General features: G+C 43.3%; 1 non-coding gene across 1 annotated transcript; it reads left to right on the top strand.

Annotated features, from left to right (window-relative positions):
* Positions 1-17214: 17214 nt before the first annotated feature.
* On the top strand, positions 17215-17289 carry Trnap-cgg (transfer RNA proline (anticodon CGG)). The gene has a single exon. It is a non-coding gene; the product is annotated as a tRNA-Pro (tRNA).
* Positions 17290-17950: the final 661 nt, after the last annotated feature.

Below are 17950 nucleotides of genomic sequence, written 5' to 3'. Positions count from 1 at the left end.
TAACATCTGTGGTCATCAGTCCCCTAGAACTTAGAACAACTTAAACCTAACTAACCTAAGGACATCACACACATCCATGCCCGAGGCAGGATTCGAACCTGCGACCGTAGCGGTCACGCGGTTCCAGACTGAAGCGCCTAGAACCGCACGGCCACACCGGCCGGCTCTCCAAGCTCTGTTAAAACACTTCCCTATATGATCTGGCGATACTGAGTTCCAGGCTGCTGCGATGGCTTTTATTGCGTCAAGCAGATTCCAATTTGGGGTTGCACTATTGTTTTCAGCAGCACGAATTGTAGCTCTTACAAGTCGCTTACGATAAGCTCTCTTTATGAGAGAGATTATGCCTTTGTGCAAAGGCTGAAGGCGGCTTGTGGCGTTCGGTGGAAAAAACTGAACCTTTATGTTGGATAGCTTCTGATCATGAACGTTATGGGCAGTACATATGTCCAATGTAAGAAGAACATGTCTATTTTGGGCAACCATTCGACTGTTGAAACGAAGAAGCCACTTGCGAAATTATGTGCCATCGATCCAAGCTCTCTTGAGGTGAGAGTAGATGCAAAGTAAAGTGTCCATATTTATGTTTTTAAAACAACGTGTTTTTTTTCGGATTTATCGATAGCCCAGGGACGAAACTTCTCACTGCTGTCAGAATTACAGCACAGTACAACAGTCACACGTTGTTTGCTTCGTGCTCCACCGTGACACTTATCACCTTTTATCCCCAGGGTGTAATTTGGAAAAAGATTGTAGAAAAATCCAGTTTCATCCATGTTAAACACATCACACGCGGCATACATTTCCCTCACTCATTTGAATTCATGCAACCAGCTATTCGCACTTTCTTCATCAACTTTATTTGCTTAACCACAAATTTGTACAGATGAAATTGAATATCTCTTTTGGAACCGATACAACCAGCCAGCGGAACAACGGAAGTCTTCGATGCCCATATCTTTAGCAATATCATTTGCTTTTGACTGAATCACAGGGCCAGTTAAAGGTATGTTAGCTGCATGCATTTCCCTCACTCATTTGAATTCATGCAACCAGCTATTCGCACTTTCTTCATCAACTTTATTTGCTTAACCACAAATTTGTACAGATGAAATTGAATATCTCTTTTGGAACCGATACAACCAGCCAGCGGAACAACGGAAGTCTTCGATGCCCATATCTTTAGCAATATCATTTGCTTTTGACTGAATCACAGGGCCAGTTAAAGGTATGTTAGCTGCATGCATATGATTGAACCATTCTAGCAGTAACGTCTCGATGTCTTCATACTTGGCGGTACGAAGTCGTTTAGATTTGTTTCCAGAACCTGATGCCGCAGCATTAATAATTTTTTCTCGATTCTTAATAATCGTAGATAAAGTCGATTTAGGTATTCCAAACTGCTATGCAGTTGCTGTTTTCTTGGTACCACGGTCCACTTCATCTAGAATCTTAAGCCTCTAACTTTACATTTAGAGCTCTCTGTTTCCTCGTTGCCATTGTCGCGTGCTACGGTACCGGTTGTAGCTGTATTTTTTATTCAGTATTCCAACTCGATACTGCTACGATTAACAGAACACCTGTCAAATCTGGCACTTGAGTACGTTCCTAAATGCTGCTGCACACATTATCGAATGTCTTACAATGTACAGCATACGTTGATTGTTGAGGTGATAATCGCGGCTACCGACCTACAATACGTTAAAAACGAGTCAACAATAAGTACAATTAGCTTTGTAGCTATATTTCCTATATTCATTTCGGAAAAAAACATTACGCTTTAGAATACCCTAAGGTCGGAAGTTTGTGTTACAGTGAAATTTAATTACGCTAGGAAAAGAAACAGAGTTCGTAATTCGCCTTAACCGAAATTCGTGTTAACCGATAAAACATACCATAAGAACTAATGTATTCCTGGTGGGACCAATATTTTTTTTCGCGTTAACCGCGAGTTCGTCTTATGCGAGTTCGCGCTGACGAGGTTATATACAAACATGTAAATATCCACACCGGGGAAACTTATGTTAAGAATAATAACAAAAGGATTTTTAACATCTCGTTCATATTTAATTCTAAGAATAAATCCAGGAAACGTCCAGTTGACTTAACAATATATGTCTGCTCTCTAAGGCAGGATGAAAACAAAGACGTAAGAAAAACATACAGCCCCACGCTTTAATCACAAGACAAGCGAAAGATACCTTCGAATATCTGTTTATATCGCTGATATTCCTTGGTATGACTTTCACATTAAATGGTTCTTGAGTTACAAAGGTATTATGGAAAATTTTGATGTATTCAAATAAAATAAAATGCACACACATGTAAGAGAAACAGATGCCTACTGAATGTTACAAGAAAAATAAGACCTGTACATCAAATAACACTGTAATGCGTCATCAATGGAAACAGAAAGCTACGGTCGCAGGTTCGAATCCTGCCTCGGGCATGGATGTGTGTGATGTCCTTAGGTTAGGTTAGGTTTAAGTAGTTCTAAGTTCTAGGGGACTGATGACCTCAGAAGTTAAGTCCCATAGTGCTCAGAGCCATTTGAACCATTTGAAACAGAAAGTGTGCTCCACAAACAAGGGCGGATCGCCCATCTGTTGCAGACGCCAGCGTAGATAAGGTACGGCAGGCGTTTGCAAGGAGTCCAATAAAATGTGCGCATATGGCGGCGAGAGATTTGGAATAGCTACACCAACAGCGTACAGAGCGTTTAATAAGACGTAACGACCTTACGTTGAATAAGGTGCAGCTGCTTCAGACACTAAAGCCGAGGGCAAACCTCAGGGCGAAAAGCTTGCAGTGGATGTGCTAGTCAAGACTGACACAATGACTCCGAGGAAGAGAAGTCTTTCTCTGATGTGTCGGCTTTTAATTTAATCGGCAAGCTGAACCGTCATGACGTTCCAATATGAGAATCAGTGTGTCTTCATATTGCACGTCAAATGGAGAAAGGTAGTCCCAAGGTCTATGCGTGTTGTGGCCTTCTGCACAGTTGTATCATTGGTCCGTTCTTAGCTACTCTACTGTCAGCTGTGACGTTTACCACGACATACATGAAACGTTTGTCGTGCTGAAATTCGAACACGTGCAACATGAAGTCGTATTCCAGTGGGTCGGGGCACCAACTGACTAATACCTAAATGTATGTTAAGTTTGCGGATGGAAAAACTGCGGATAGGTGGATTGCATGAGACGATTCGATTCGATGGCCGCCACAATCATCTGACGTCGCAACACTAGACAAACTGACATGTATGAATGAAGAAACAACACTTTACCACTTACCTCGCCACATGTTGAAAACCATTAAGTTGTTATTGCCCAGTACAGTTTTAAAGTTATTTAAGTCATACTTTGTGAAGATAATTTGTGGATACCCTGTATACGAGGTGTAAACGGTATAAGCTGCCAAAATTATACAGATGGTACATCTCGGTGTGCTTTATAAAAAGTCTAATGAAATGTTGTATCGCGTTTTTTTATTTTTGTGTTTCTAAAAGACTGATATTTGTAGGTTTGATAGTAGACGCATTTCTGTTTACGCTGTCAGTAACGCCACACGACCTTGTCTGTGTATTACTGATATCGACGCCACGGTCAGAGAAAGGCAACGGACGAACCAGAGCAATGTAAACATTGAACGTGTACAACGATGCCGCGTGACGGTTAGGTACTGCCGAAACTAACAATGAAAACTGTCACTGGATTGTCAAGAACGTGTAATTCGTTTTGCGTAAACAATGAATTAAGTACAACCAGACGTTTTCTCTCTTACGACATTAGCATAACGAAGATCGTGGTAGTAAAGAAGAGCTAACATCAAATAAAATGTGTTTTCCTTAGTACAAAATCAACCAGTTACCACGTAAGTTATTTGTGGTAATTACAATCAACTCCTCTTTTTACAACGACACCATAACGAAAATTAAATTCAGATTATTTTCCTTTTCTACAACAGTACCGTAAAGGTTCAAATGGCTCTGAGCACTATGGGACTCAACTGCTGTGGTCGTAAGTCCCCTAGAACGTAGAACTACTTAAACCTAACTAACCTAAGGACATCACACACATCCATGCCCGAGGCAGGATTCGAAGCTGCGACCGTAGCGGTTGTGCGGTTCCAGACTGTAGCGCCTTTAACCGCGCGGCCACTCCGACCGGCGTACCGTAAAGAAAATGAAACCAGATTACTTTTGTTTCCTGTTACACCAGTACTATAATAAGTGTTCAAAATGCCCACCATTCGATTCGACACATGCTTCATTACGCCGAATCCAGTTTCGTCGCACCTGTTCACACACACGCACATTTGCCTTTGTACTATTGGCAGCATCGAAAATCTGTTTAAGTCCGTCCGCATAATTTATTTGCTGAGCATAATAAGATCCTTCACAAGGCCCCAAAAGCAAAAATCCAGCAGTTTTAAATCAGAACTGCCGGCCGCTGTGGCCGAGCGGTTCTAGGCGCTTCAGTCTGGTTCCGCGCTGCCGCTACGGTCGCAGGTTCGAATCCTGCCTCGGCCATGAATGTATGTGATGTCCTTAGGTTTAAGTAGTTCTAAGTCTCTAGGGGACTCATGACCTCAGATGTTACGTCCCATAGTGCTTAGAGCCATTTGAACCACTTGAAATCAGAACTGCGTGCCGGCCATCGACGTGGACCTAAACGCCGTATCCATCGTCCTGGAAATCGTCTATTTAAAAATCTTCGTACTTTGTGACCAATGTGAGGTGGAGCACCATCGTAGAGGAACCATATGTTATGCCATACGGCTGGGCGAAATATTTGCTAATAAAGTTGGTAGCAATTTTTCCTCTAGAAAGGTTCGGTAATTGTTACCAGTTAGTCATGCAGGTAAAACGTAAGCCCCAATACTGTAATCATCGATTATACCGGCCCATACATTAACGGAAAAGCGGGGTTAAAATGTGTTGCTACTATTGGCGTGGATTGTGTACACTTTCACGTGTGCATGTTTTTATGGTTATTCCGTCGTGAGTGAAACATGCTTCATCTGTGGCGATTATTTTGTTCACAAAATCATGCTGCGCACTTTGTAACAAAAACCACTCTGACATTCTCACTGGGGAGGGAAACCTTGATCTTTCAACGCTCGTATGCGTTGAATGTGGTAAGACAGCAGACGCTCCTTTTTCAAAGTGCGATAAACGACAGTATGCGATTGACCCACTTGGCGGGCGATGCTTCAAGTACTCTGAGTAGGATCTTCGTGGATGCGATCCAGAATTTGTTTCTCAGCTTCCAACGTACGCTCTTCGCGTTGTTACCATTCCGCGCGGGGTGGTAAAGAGCCAGTATCTCACAATCTAAGCAAATTAAATACGTACACGTAAGCCGTATTCTGTCGTGATTTACATAATAATAAAACGAAAGCACATTAGAACAGACAGTACGTTTCGGATACAGAATTAAAGATAAAGATACCGTACTTTGACACGAATGAATCGCAAAATAATCAAGTAGAGAATTATGATAATACAAACCTTTAGTGAACAGCGACAAATATCGATCGTGCAGTAAGTCTTCCTTGTGGGAAGCATTATCTGTAAATTCGTACAGCTGCCCTCGCAACACCTTTTGCCTCGCCATACATTAAATCAGGGGCGGGCAAACGTTGCACGCGGCTCATGAGCGCACAGCGCTGCACGTGTGCTGCTCGCGTGCAGGCGTCGACCGGGGCTGTGGAGACAGCCGGCAGGTTGCGGCAGTGTAGTGCCAGGCTAAGCTGCGGACGTTGATGCGAAGCGAGCACTATGTAGTGAACGTTGTATTTCAAGAAACGGAGAAGTGGAGATTTGCTATATTTTAAAAAGTAATGGGAGAATCATTTTTTCTTTGTGCAAAAACGTGAAAATTCGAAATGTTTAATATGTGGCAGTATTCTCGCTGGTCAACGGAAGTTTAGTATTGAAGGCCATTATAATAAATGTCACAAGGACGAGTACAATTTATTGTCGGATTCTGAGCGGATGGGGAATTGACTGAGCTTAAGAAGAGCGATCTGACGATACCAGATGAATCTGTCGTAGTTGGCCGGCCGGAGTGACCGAGCGGTTCTAGGCATTACAGTCTGGAACCGCGCGATCGCTATGGTGGCAGGTTCGAATCCTGCCTCGGGCAGGGATGTGTGTGATGCCCTTAGGTTAGTTAGGTTTAAGTAGTTCTAAGTTCTAGGGGACTGATGACCACAGCAGTTAAGTCCCATATTGCTCAGAGCCATTTGAATTTGTCGTAGTTGCTGTTGTCACGAGAGATCCGCGACTTTCTCTCGTCATGTCTCTCATCTAACTGATTTAACATTTTATGGAGCACTGTTTTCAAGTTTTCAGGACGACAACAATAATAGCCCAGCGGTATGTGCAAGTTATAAGACTGCGCTTAATATAGCGAGAGCTGGAAAACCGTTTGCTGAATTAATAAGTCTCGGTTAAGAGCAAACATCAGTGATGAAAATTTACGTAACTGTTTGTGTTTGTCTGTATGTAGAAATTTTGTTCCAGATATTAAACGTATTGTAAACTCCACCTGTGAAAATTAAATAAAACGTATCGTAGGTATTAGGTACTCTTTCAAACCATGATTTCTTTCAAGCACTCTTACTAACCTTATTCATTCACTCAATAAAGCAAGCCAGGAAACGAAACGCATTACAGAGGAAGGAGCGGACAGAAGGTATGGTGGGGATGGGAGATAAGCGGGTGGCCAGCTTGCCCCTGTGTGCACGCGGAACACCTGTTAACTGCACGCGTGCAAGTGCACCGCACATGTGCAGGATTCCTGCCCGCCCATGCATTAAATGAATATCGCACAGTTCAGTGACAATAAATCTCCCTTCCATCCTAACGTTTGACGGAGTTTCATTAGCGTCTGCACAGATAACTTGACGACTGCGGGCGATCGGTGTTCTAGGCTTGTTTCACATCTACCCGGCAGCCGACACCGGCTACCCGGTTGTGGGGGTGAAGAGCTTACGGGACGTTTCACACCTACCCGGAAGACGACGTGGCCGCCTGGACGACAGCCGACAGCAGGGCCGATGCCGTGGGATGCCGGCGGCCCCCACTGTGTCGGCCCGGTGCCGGCTGTCGTGGGGAACACCCGGCGCTTGTAGTGGGGCAGGCAGCAGAGGGCTGCACATCTACTGTCGTCTGCCGATCAGTTGCGTTTTGCTTTGCTCTGGTGGTTCAGCCTGTTCTGAAGATTTCTAGCGTGCCATGGAGAAAATCGATGTCCAAATTCTGATAACATTAGTGCAGGATCGACCAGTTTTATGGGACAAGACTTTAAGTAGTTATAAGGACAGAATACCAACCGGGAATGCATGGATCGAAGTCTGTAAAGAATTGAACGAAGGTTTTGAACGGATGTGTGACAAGGATAGAGACAACTATGGTAAGTAAATATCTTTATTTTTTATGTTAAATCCACAACATTTTTTTATAATCAGTGGTACATTAAATTTTAGATAATTGCCATTTCACAGATCCTTCATCCACAACATTTTTTACAATCAGTGGCACATTAAATTTTTGGATAATTGCCATGTCACGGATCCTTCAGGTGTCATGATTGGCAGAAATTCCCCCACGTGCACGTTCACTTCTTGTTATACTTTCATGTAAGGATAGTAGTGTGATGTACCTCTTCAGCTAGCATTTTTTGTTTCAGGCAAATTAGTTATGAAGAAGTGGGCGAATATTCGCGATTCTTTCCAAAGAAACGAGAGGATGCATAAGACATCTCTAAAATGTGGGAGTGAGAGGCAACCACCCAGAACGTACATATACAGCCAACAGCTTCAATTTTTGAAGAAAACTACAGAAGCACGTCCGACAGCCGACAGTTTCTCGCTGACTGAAAATGCGACCACGGAAAGACCAGTTTCTGATTGCACTTTCTCCTTCACTGACGATACTCAGGATCCAGAAACTGATTGTAATGAGACATTCACAGAGGAAGTACGTAATTCTGACATACCGAAATCACGCAGTAACAACAAGAGGAAGCTTGACCCTGTAGAGGTAGAGCTGATCAATGCACTTCACAGAAAATCCAGTTGCCATATGTCTTTTTTCAGCGGGGTAGTTCCGACGCTGGAAACATTTGACGACGATGAGGTAGCAGAGTTTCAATTAAGAGTTATGCAGATTGTTTCTGAAATTAAGCAGCGTAAAAAGTCGTGGGGTAAAAATAATACTGCCGTTCATCCAAAGTACATCACGTGAATACACGTGTTTACCCCTTTATGAGGTACAACCAATTACAAATGCCGAAGTGAATAGGCAACGACCCACAACCGACACACAGTGTTACCAACAAGCAGTGGAGCAATTTTCAGGGACATGTTCCAGATCCTCTACGCCATCACAAACCTCTGAAAATTCATGTGCTTGGTCGTTCAATTTTTAAGCTATATTTCAATTTTTTAATATGATTACAAAAATATACATCCTTCAAAATAATAACTTTTTTAAAATTTAACTATTGTTTATCCCATTAACCTAAATGAGCAGTTAAACAGAGAACCGACTCGTGGCGATAACATATTAGACCTTCTGGTGACAAACACACCCGAACTATTTGAAAAAGTTAACGCAGAACAGGGAATCAGCGATCATAAAGCGGTTACGGCATCGATGATTTCAGCCGTAAATAGGAATATTAAAAAGGGTAGGAAGATTTTTCTGTTTAGAAAAAGTGACAAAAAGCAGATTTCAGAGTACCTGTTGGCTCAACACAAAAGTTTTGGCTCAAGTACAGATAGTGTTGAGGATCAGTGGACAAAGTTCAAAACCGTCGTACATAATGCGTTAGATGAGTATGTGCCAAGCAAGATCGTAAGAGATGGAAAAGAGCCACCGTGGTACAACAACCGAGTTAGAAAACTGCTGCGGAAGCAAAGGGAACTTCACAGCAAACATAAAAATAGCCAAAGCCTTGCAGACAAACAAAAATTACGCGAAGCGAAATGTAGTGTGAGGAGGGCTATGCGAGAGGCGTTCAATGAATTCGAAAGTAAAGTTCTATGTACTGACTTGGCAGAAAATCCTAAGAAATTTTGGTCTTATGTCAAAGCGGTAGGTGGATCAAAACAAAATGTCCAGACACTCTGTGACCAAAATGGTACTGAAACAGAGGATGACAGACTAAAGGCCGAAATACTAAATGTCTTTTTCCAAAGTTGTTTCACAGAGGACGATTGCACTGTAGTTCCTTCTCTAGATTGTCGCACAGATGACAAAATGGTAGATATCGAAATAGACGACAGAAGGATAGAGAAACAATTAAAATCGCTCAAAAGAGGAAAGGCCTCTGGACCTGATGGGATACCAGTTCAATTTTACACAGAGTACGCGAAGGAATTGCCCCCCTTCTTGCAGCGGTGTACCGTAGGTCTCTAGAAGAGCGTAGCGTTCCAAAGGATTGGAAAAGGGCACAGGTCATCCCCGTTTTCAAGAAGGGACGTCGAACAGATGTGCAGAACTATAGACCTATATCTCTAACGTCGATCAGTTGTAGAATTTTGGAACACGTATTGTGTTCGAGTATAATGACTTTTCTGGAGACTAGAAATCTACTCTGTAGGAATCAGCATGGGTTTCGAAAAAGACGGTCATGTGAAACCCAGCTCGCGCTGTTCGTCCACGAGACTCAGAGGGCCATAGACACGGGTTCACAGGTAGATGCCGTGTTTCTTGACTTCCGCAAGGCGTTCGATACAGTTCCCCACAGTCGTTTAATGAACAAAGTAAGAGCATATGGACTATCAGACCAATTGTGTGATTGGATTGAGGAGTTCCTAGATAAGAGGACGCAGCATGTCATTCTCAATGGAGAGAAGTCTTCCGAAGTAAGAGTGATTTCAGGTGTGCCGCAGGGGAGTGTCATAGGACCGTTGCTATTCACAATATACATAAATGTCCTGGTCGATGACATCGGAAGTTCTCTGAGGCTTTTTGCAGATGATGCTGTGGTGTATCGAGAGGTTGTAACAATGGAAAATTGTACTGAAATGCAGGAGGATCTGCAGCGAATTGACGCATGGCGCAGGGAATGGCAATTGAATCTCAATGTAGACAAGTGTAATGTGCTGAGAATACACAGAAAGATAGATCCTTTCTCATTTAGCTACAAAATAGCAGGTCAGCAACTGGAAGCAGTTAATACCATAAATTATCTGGGAGTAAGCATAAGGAGTGATTTAAAATGGAATGATCATATAATGTTGAACGTCGGTAAAGCAGATGCCACACTGAGATTCATTGGAAGAATCCTCAGGAAATGCAATCCGAAAACAAAGGAAGTAGGTTACAGTACGCTTGTTCGCCCACTGCTTGAATACTGCTCAGCAGTGTGGGATCCGTACCAGATAGGGTTGATAGAAGATATAGAGAAGATCCAACGGAGAGCAGCGCGCTTCGTTACAGGATCATTTAGTAATCGCGAAAGCGTTACGGAGATGATAGATAAACTCCAGTGGAAGACTCTGCAGGAGAGACGCTCAGTAGCTCGGTACGGGCTTTTGTCAAAGTTTCGAGAACATACCTTCACCGAAGTGTCAAGCAGTATATTGCTCCCTCCTACGTATATCTCGCGAAGAGAGCATGAGGATAAAATCAGAGAGATTAGAGCCCACACAGAGGCATACCGACAATCCTTCTTTCCACGAACAATACGAGACTGGAATAGAAGGGAGAACCGATAGAGGCACTCAAGGTACCCTCCGCCACACACCGTCAGGTGGCTTGCGGAGTATGGATGTAGATGTAGATGTAGAACCTGATTGTAATTGCCAACATTTGTTTAGGCTGGATACATTCTCGGAAGGACGTGTTGCGGCGCTGAATGAAACCCTTCATTCGATCATGTAGATCGTCAAAAGTTCTAAACTCATCAGAAAATAATTAAAAAACTACCTTCATCTACCCTAATAACGGTCGTGTTCCATTTGTCGTCTGAAAGCAGCCGTTGGCAGAAGGACGGCGCGGCACGGCATGCAGTGCTGCTGTCGGGTGAGTCTGAAGGGACGCGGCTCTTGCGTCGGCCTGGCAAGAATGCCGGCTTGTCGGCTGCCGGGTAGATGTGAAGTAAGCCTTACAGTGAGTGACTCAACCACGCAGGCTTTTGTGGCCTGTGTGTTTCCGACTCAACGCTCGCGATGTCAATACGCGCAGCTGTAATGTCTGCTTTTCTAAAGACATTCTCCCGAGATGAACTGTTTTTTTTTCTGGACAACCGTAGGAAATGGACAATCATGTTACTAAACTTTTTAAATCAGTTTCTTGTGTACTACTAATAGTACTCTTTGACAGTTAATACCATTTACACGCTAATATCATAGGTGTACATGCGGTATCCAAGAGATCCACCGCACAAAATCCTGCACAAAAAGAAACAAGTTTGGTAGAAAATTTCTGGAGCACTCGAATGGCAGCTGGGAATGTGAGAAAGAAAATCATTAGTTGCTTCCGTTAAAGGAAATGGGCGGGAGAAATTTGGGAATTTGTGGTAAGTTCCTATTGGACCTAACTGCCGAGGTCTTCGGTCCCTAGGCTTACGCACTACTTAATCTAAAAATGTTCAAATGTGTGTGAAATCTTATGGGACTTAACTGCTAAGGTCATCCGTCCCTAAGCTTACACACTACTTAACCTAAATTATCCTAAGGACAAACACATAGACACCCATGCCTGAGGGAGGACTCGAACCTCCGCCGGGACCAGCCCCACATTCCATGACTGCAGCGCCCCAGACCGCTCGGCTAATCCCGCGCGGCACTACTTAATCTAACTTAAACTAAATTATATTAAGGACAACACACACACCCATGCCCGAGGGAGGACTCAAACCTCTGGCGGGGGTAGCTGCGCGAACCATGATAAGGCGCCTCAGAGTGCGCGGCTACACTAACTGATCACAGCGCAAAATTAAAATGAAACAGCCAATCAGAAATCCTAGATGGAGGAATTGCCCCAATTGTGCAAGTGTGAAAATGAAAAAAAAAAGGTCAAACCTCTCCCATTCACTCCCGCTTCGAACCGATCACAGCATAGGATTTATTGCTAAAAAAGAAGAGCACAGTAAATTACCTTGATAGTAAACAAATACGAATGCGTATCTATTCTGTTGATCAATGTAAAATTAGTTTATGTAAAAGATCTGATAATTCTCATGGCTTACGTTCAAGGTAGCTATAAATACAAGGACAGGGAAAAAAATCTCAACACCAAGAAGGAGTTGTGCAACATAAACGAAAGTTGGTAGGCGTGTTTCTACATCTGAAGGGTGATGTCAAATTTTGCACCAGTTGCATAAGAGCAAATTTGTTATTAAAGTATGACAATGTCTTTTCGACCAAGCCTGGAGTTATCAAAAATTACCAATACCATATGCAATTGTGCCTCATCAAACATACTGTCAAGTGACATATTCCATTCCCTGGACCAGAAGGAAGGAAGGCAGTAAAGCAGAAACTCCGAAAGAAATGGGGTATAATTGAGACCTCATTGTCAGCCTATAGTAGCCACTCCTAGTAGTGGCAATTAATGTTAACTGAAAAAAACCCGAACTAAAATTTCAGGCTTTATTTATTTGTGAGCAAATTATATATATTCTGCCTGAGACAGACTACTAAGATATAGATAAGCAGTTTAGTTGTATGAAATAAATGTGAATAAATACCTTTGTACATATCCAGCGAAAACGCACATTGTTTTGGAATTTAGTAAAAAAAATCTTTCATGTGAACTTTTTTAGGAAAAGTAGTAACCAGCTGCGGATAATAAAAAAGAAGTCTGCCAGAGAAGTGAAATGTTAACTCATGTGCAATAGATGCTTCATGTAAACTACGTCACTTGTGATGCATTATCCAAAAGTTCCTAATGCGCAGAATATGAATAAAATGTATCTTTATATAATGAAATGTATCTACTGAAAATGACAATTTCGTTGTTTAAAGGACAACTCGTGTGCGTAATGCACAACAGAAAGTACGTTAGTGTAAGACACTTGCAAAACAATAAAACTTTAATGTATAACTGTCTACGGAATAGGTCTTGTATTCTCGCCTTATTGTCTCAACTTGAATAGCCAATCTCCTTTATCCTAGTAATAAAGCAATTCCTTTACTTCTTCACATGCAGATAATACAAAGTCACGGTACTAGCTGTAAGCGGTCCATGAATTGTTTACTACAGTGTTTGGTCAGAGCTGAGGTCAGAGGAATTTTTATGTGTATTTGGATGCACATTGAATGATTTTTCCGTTTATGTTTTTCGAGTCTTTCTGATGTATTCAAGAACCCATCATATGAGAGTATAGAACAGTGGTGTCCTCTATGATAAAAAACATGATCTTATTGTTTGGAAACACTGTAAGTACCAAGCCACTGAGCTGAATAATCAGAAACATGGCCAAATAATTCAGCACTGAAGAGTTTTATTTGTAATCTCAAATTTAAAAACATTCCATATGTATGTAAACTTTTGTCTTATAAAATATTTCACAATCTTTGGATACGTGAAACTTTATACGTTCATATGTGAAGATAAATAAGAGCGAACAGAGATGTGAACTGAGTACTTCTGGCTAAGAGCCAGTTTATTAAAGTGACAAGACACACACACACGAGTGATACTGTGGGGCTATCATGGGTAAAACATGGGAGAACATTTGGAGGTACAGAGCAGATAATGCCTTGAGACGCACCATTGCCATAATTCGATATTGGATGTAACCAGGTGATGTATCCACGAATACCTTTGATCCGGAGTGAATCCAGCTGCTGATGTTACACACAAACACTTACCATAAAAGCACCTGCAGTAGATGCCCTACTGCAGCAGCGTACTGACCGTCTACCACGCAGGTAGCCCTCAACAGTGTTTTCCGCAGCCACTATTGTTGTCGCGTATTGTACTGCTTATGTAAAGTATAAAACTTTTAAAATATGTAGGAGATCAATGTCCAATGAAGACACTCACTCAGTGGTTGTGGTGGATCCTTCTATCACAGCAAATAGCTGAGAGTTGAGTTCTTTGCTGTGACCTGACACAGACTATTTAGTTGAAGCAGTGTCATAGGGCAGCGCCAGCAACAGGAATGCCAACACAAAATCGATCGCCAATGTAAACAAAGTGGGTTAGAATCATCGTAGCTACACTACTTCAAAGGACAAACTAATTTCTCTTTATTCGGATACGACATCAAAAGTTCTTAAACTAGCGGTCTGATATACGGGGTGGTCCATTGATCGTGACCGGGCCAAATGTCTCACAAAGTAAGCGTCAAACGAAAAAACTACAAAGAACGAAACTTGTTTAGCTTGAAGGCAGATGGCGCTATGTTTCGCCCGCTAGATGGCGCTGCCATAGGTCAAACGGATATCAACTGCGTTTTTTAAAATAGGAACCCCCATTTTTTATTACATATTCGTGTAGTATGTAAAGAAATATGAACATTTTAGTTGGACCACTTTTTTCGCTTTGTGACAGATGGCGCTGTAATAGTCACAAACATGTAGCTCACAATTTTAGACGAACAGTTGGTAACAGGTGAGTGTTTTGAATTAAAATACAGAACGTAGGTACGTTTGAACATTTCATTTCGGTTGTTCCAATGTGATACATGTACCTTTGTGAACTTATCATTTCTGAGAACGCATGCTGTTACATCGTGATTACCAGTAAATACCACATTAATGCAATAAATGCTCAAAATGATATCCATCAACCTCAGTGCATTTGGCAATGCGTGTAACGACATTCCTCTCAACAGCGAGTAGTTCGCCTTCCGTAATGTTCGCACATGCAATGACAAAGCGCTGACGCATATTGTCAGGCGTTGTCGGTGGATCACGATAGCAAATATCCTTCAACTTTCCCCACAGAAAGAAATCCAGGGACGTCAGATCCAGTGAACGTGCGGGCCATGGTATGGTGTTTCGACGACCAATCCACCTGTCATGAAATATGCTCTTCAATACCGCTTCAACTGCACGCAAGCTATGTGCTCGACATCCATCATGTTGGAAGTACATCGCCATTCTGTCATGCAGTTAAACATATTGTAGTAACATCGGTAGAACATTACGTAGGAAATCAGCATACATTGCGTCATTTAGATTGCCATCGTTAAAATGGGGGCCAATTATCCTACCTCCAATAATGCCGCACCATACATTAGCCCGTCAAGGGCGCTGATGTTCCACCTGTCGCAGCCTTCGTGGATTTTCCGTTGCCCAATAGTGCATACTATGCCGGTTTAAGTTACCGCTGTTGGTGAATGATGCTTCGTCGCTAAATAGAACGCGTGCGTAAAATCTGTCATCATCGCGTAATTTCTATTGTGCCCAGTGGCAGAACTGTACACGACGTTCAAAGTCGTCGCCATTCAATTCCTGGTGCATAGAAATATGGTACGGGTGCAAGCGATATTGATGTAGCATTCTCAACACCGACGTTTTTGAGATTCCCGATTCTCGCGCAATTTGTCTGCTACTGATGTGCGGATTAGCCGCGACAGCAGCTGAAACACCTACTTGGGCATCATCATTTGTTCCAGGTCATGGTTGACATTTCACATGTGGCTGAACACTTCCTGTTTCCGTAACTATCCGGCGAACGGTCTGGACATTTGGATGATGTCGTCCACGATACCGAGCAGCATACATAGCACACGCCCGCTGGGCATTTTGATCAGAATAGCCATACATCAACGCGATATCGACCTTTTCCGCAATTGGTAAACAGTCCATTTTAACACGGGTATTGTATCACGATGCAAATACCGTCCGCACTGGCGGAATGTCACGTGATACCACGTACTTATACGTTTGTGACTATTACAGCGCCATCTATCACAAAGCGAAAAAAGTGGTCCAACTAAATAAAACATTCATATTTCTTTACGTACTACACGAATGTGTAATAAAAATGAGGTTCCTATTTTAAAAAAACGCAGTTGATATCCGTTTGACCTATGGTAGCGGCATCTAGCGGGCCAACCATAGCGCCATCTGGTTTCCCCCTTCAAGTTAGACGAGTTTCGTTCTTTGTAGTTTTTTCGTTTGATGCTTCTTTCGTGAGATATTTGGACCGGTCACTATCAATGGATCACCCCGTATACTAACGGAGAAAAATCGCAGCACCAGAAAATAATTAATCGAGAGTAATGAAATTTCGGTAACACATTTGTCTAGTAACATATTTAAGTGATTAACATGGCAAGATCACAGGTTAATCTTTGCGTCACATAAGCTACTGCCAATGTGAAATGCTAGTATGTTAATGACCGGTGTAAACACCAGAATGTTGAATGCAAGAATGCAAACGTCAATTCGTTGTGCTGTACTGGTGCCCAATGTGAGTTTGTGGGATGGGGTTCCGTGCCTGTTGCACTTGGTCGGTTAGTACAGAGACGGTTAATTGTGGATGACGCTGGAGTCGTCGCTCTATGTTGTCCCACATGTGCTCGATTGGAGACAGTTCTGATGATCGAGCAAGCCAAGACATGTCGACACTGAAACTTCCTGGCAGTATAAAACTGTGTGCCCGACTGAGACTCGAACTCGGGACCTTTGCCTTTCGCGGGCAAGTGCTCTACCAAGCACTTGCCCGCGAAAGGCAAAGGTCCCGAGTTCGAGTCTCGGTCGGGCACACAGTTTTAATCTGCCAGGAAGTTTCATATCAGCGCACACTCTGCTGCGGAGTGAAAATCTCATTCTGGAAACATCCCCCAGGCTGTGGCTAAGCCATGTCTCCGCAATATCCTTTCTTTCAGGAGTGGTAGTTCTGCAAGGCTCGCAGGAGGGCTTCTGCAAAGTTTGGAAGGTAGGCGACGAGGTACTGGCAGAAGTAAAGCTGTGAGGACCGGGCGTGAGTCTTGCTTCGGTAGCTCAGTTGGTAGAGCACTTGCCCGCGAAAGGCAAAGGTCCCGAGTTCGAGTCTCGGTCGGGCACACAGTTTTAATCTGCCAGGAAGTTTCATATCAGCGCACACTCCGCTGCAGAGTGAAAATCTCATTCTGGAAACATCCCCCAGGCTGTGGCTAAGCCATGTCTCCCCAATATCCTTTCTTTCAGGAGTGCTAGTTCTGCAAGGTTCGCAGGAGAGCTTCTGCAAAGTTTGGAAGGTAGGAGACGAGGTACTGGCAGAAGTAAAGCTGTGAGTACCGGGCGTGAGTCGTGCTTCGGTAGCTCAGTTGGTAGAGCACTTGCCCGCGGAAGGCAAAGGTCCCGAGTTCGACTCTCGGTCGGGCGCACAGTTTTAATCTGCCAGGATGTTTCATATCAGCGCACACTCCACTGCAGAGTGAAAATCTCATTCTGGAAACATCCCCCAGGCGGCTAAGCCATGTCTCCCCAATATCCTTTCTTTCAGGAGTGCTAGTTCTGCAAGGTTCGCAAGAGAGCTTCTGCAAAGTTTGGAAGGTAGGAGACGAGGTACTGGCAGAAGTAAAGCTGTGAGTACCGGGCGTGAGTCGTGCTTCGGTAGCTCAGCTGGTAGAGCACTTGCCCGCGAAAGGCAAAGGTCCCGAGTTCGAGTCTCGGTCGGGCACACAGTTTTAATCTGCCAGGAAGTTTCATATCAGCGCACACTCCGCTGCAGAGTGAAAATCTCATTCTGGAATCATGTCGACACTCTCTAGAGCATGTTAGGATACGACAGCGGTATATGGGCGATTGTTATCTTGTTGGAAAATACCCCCCGGATTGCTGTTCATGAATGGCAGCACAACAGGTCGAAACACCAGATTGACGCACAAATTTGCAGTCAGGGTGTATGGGATAACGACGATAGTGCTCTGCTGTTATACGAAATCGCAGCCCAGACCGTAACTTCAGGTGTAGGTCTAGTGTGTCCAGCACACGGACAGGTTGGTTGCAGGCTCTCAACTGGCCTCCTCCTAACCAACAAACAGC

Source organism: Schistocerca cancellata, chromosome 6, assembly GCF_023864275.1.
Source record: "Schistocerca cancellata isolate TAMUIC-IGC-003103 chromosome 6, iqSchCanc2.1, whole genome shotgun sequence".
Classification (NCBI taxonomy): Eukaryota; Metazoa; Arthropoda; class Insecta; order Orthoptera; family Acrididae; genus Schistocerca; species Schistocerca cancellata.
Note: the sequence above shows the minus strand (reverse complement) of the source record. Positions and strands in the feature narration are given on the sequence as shown.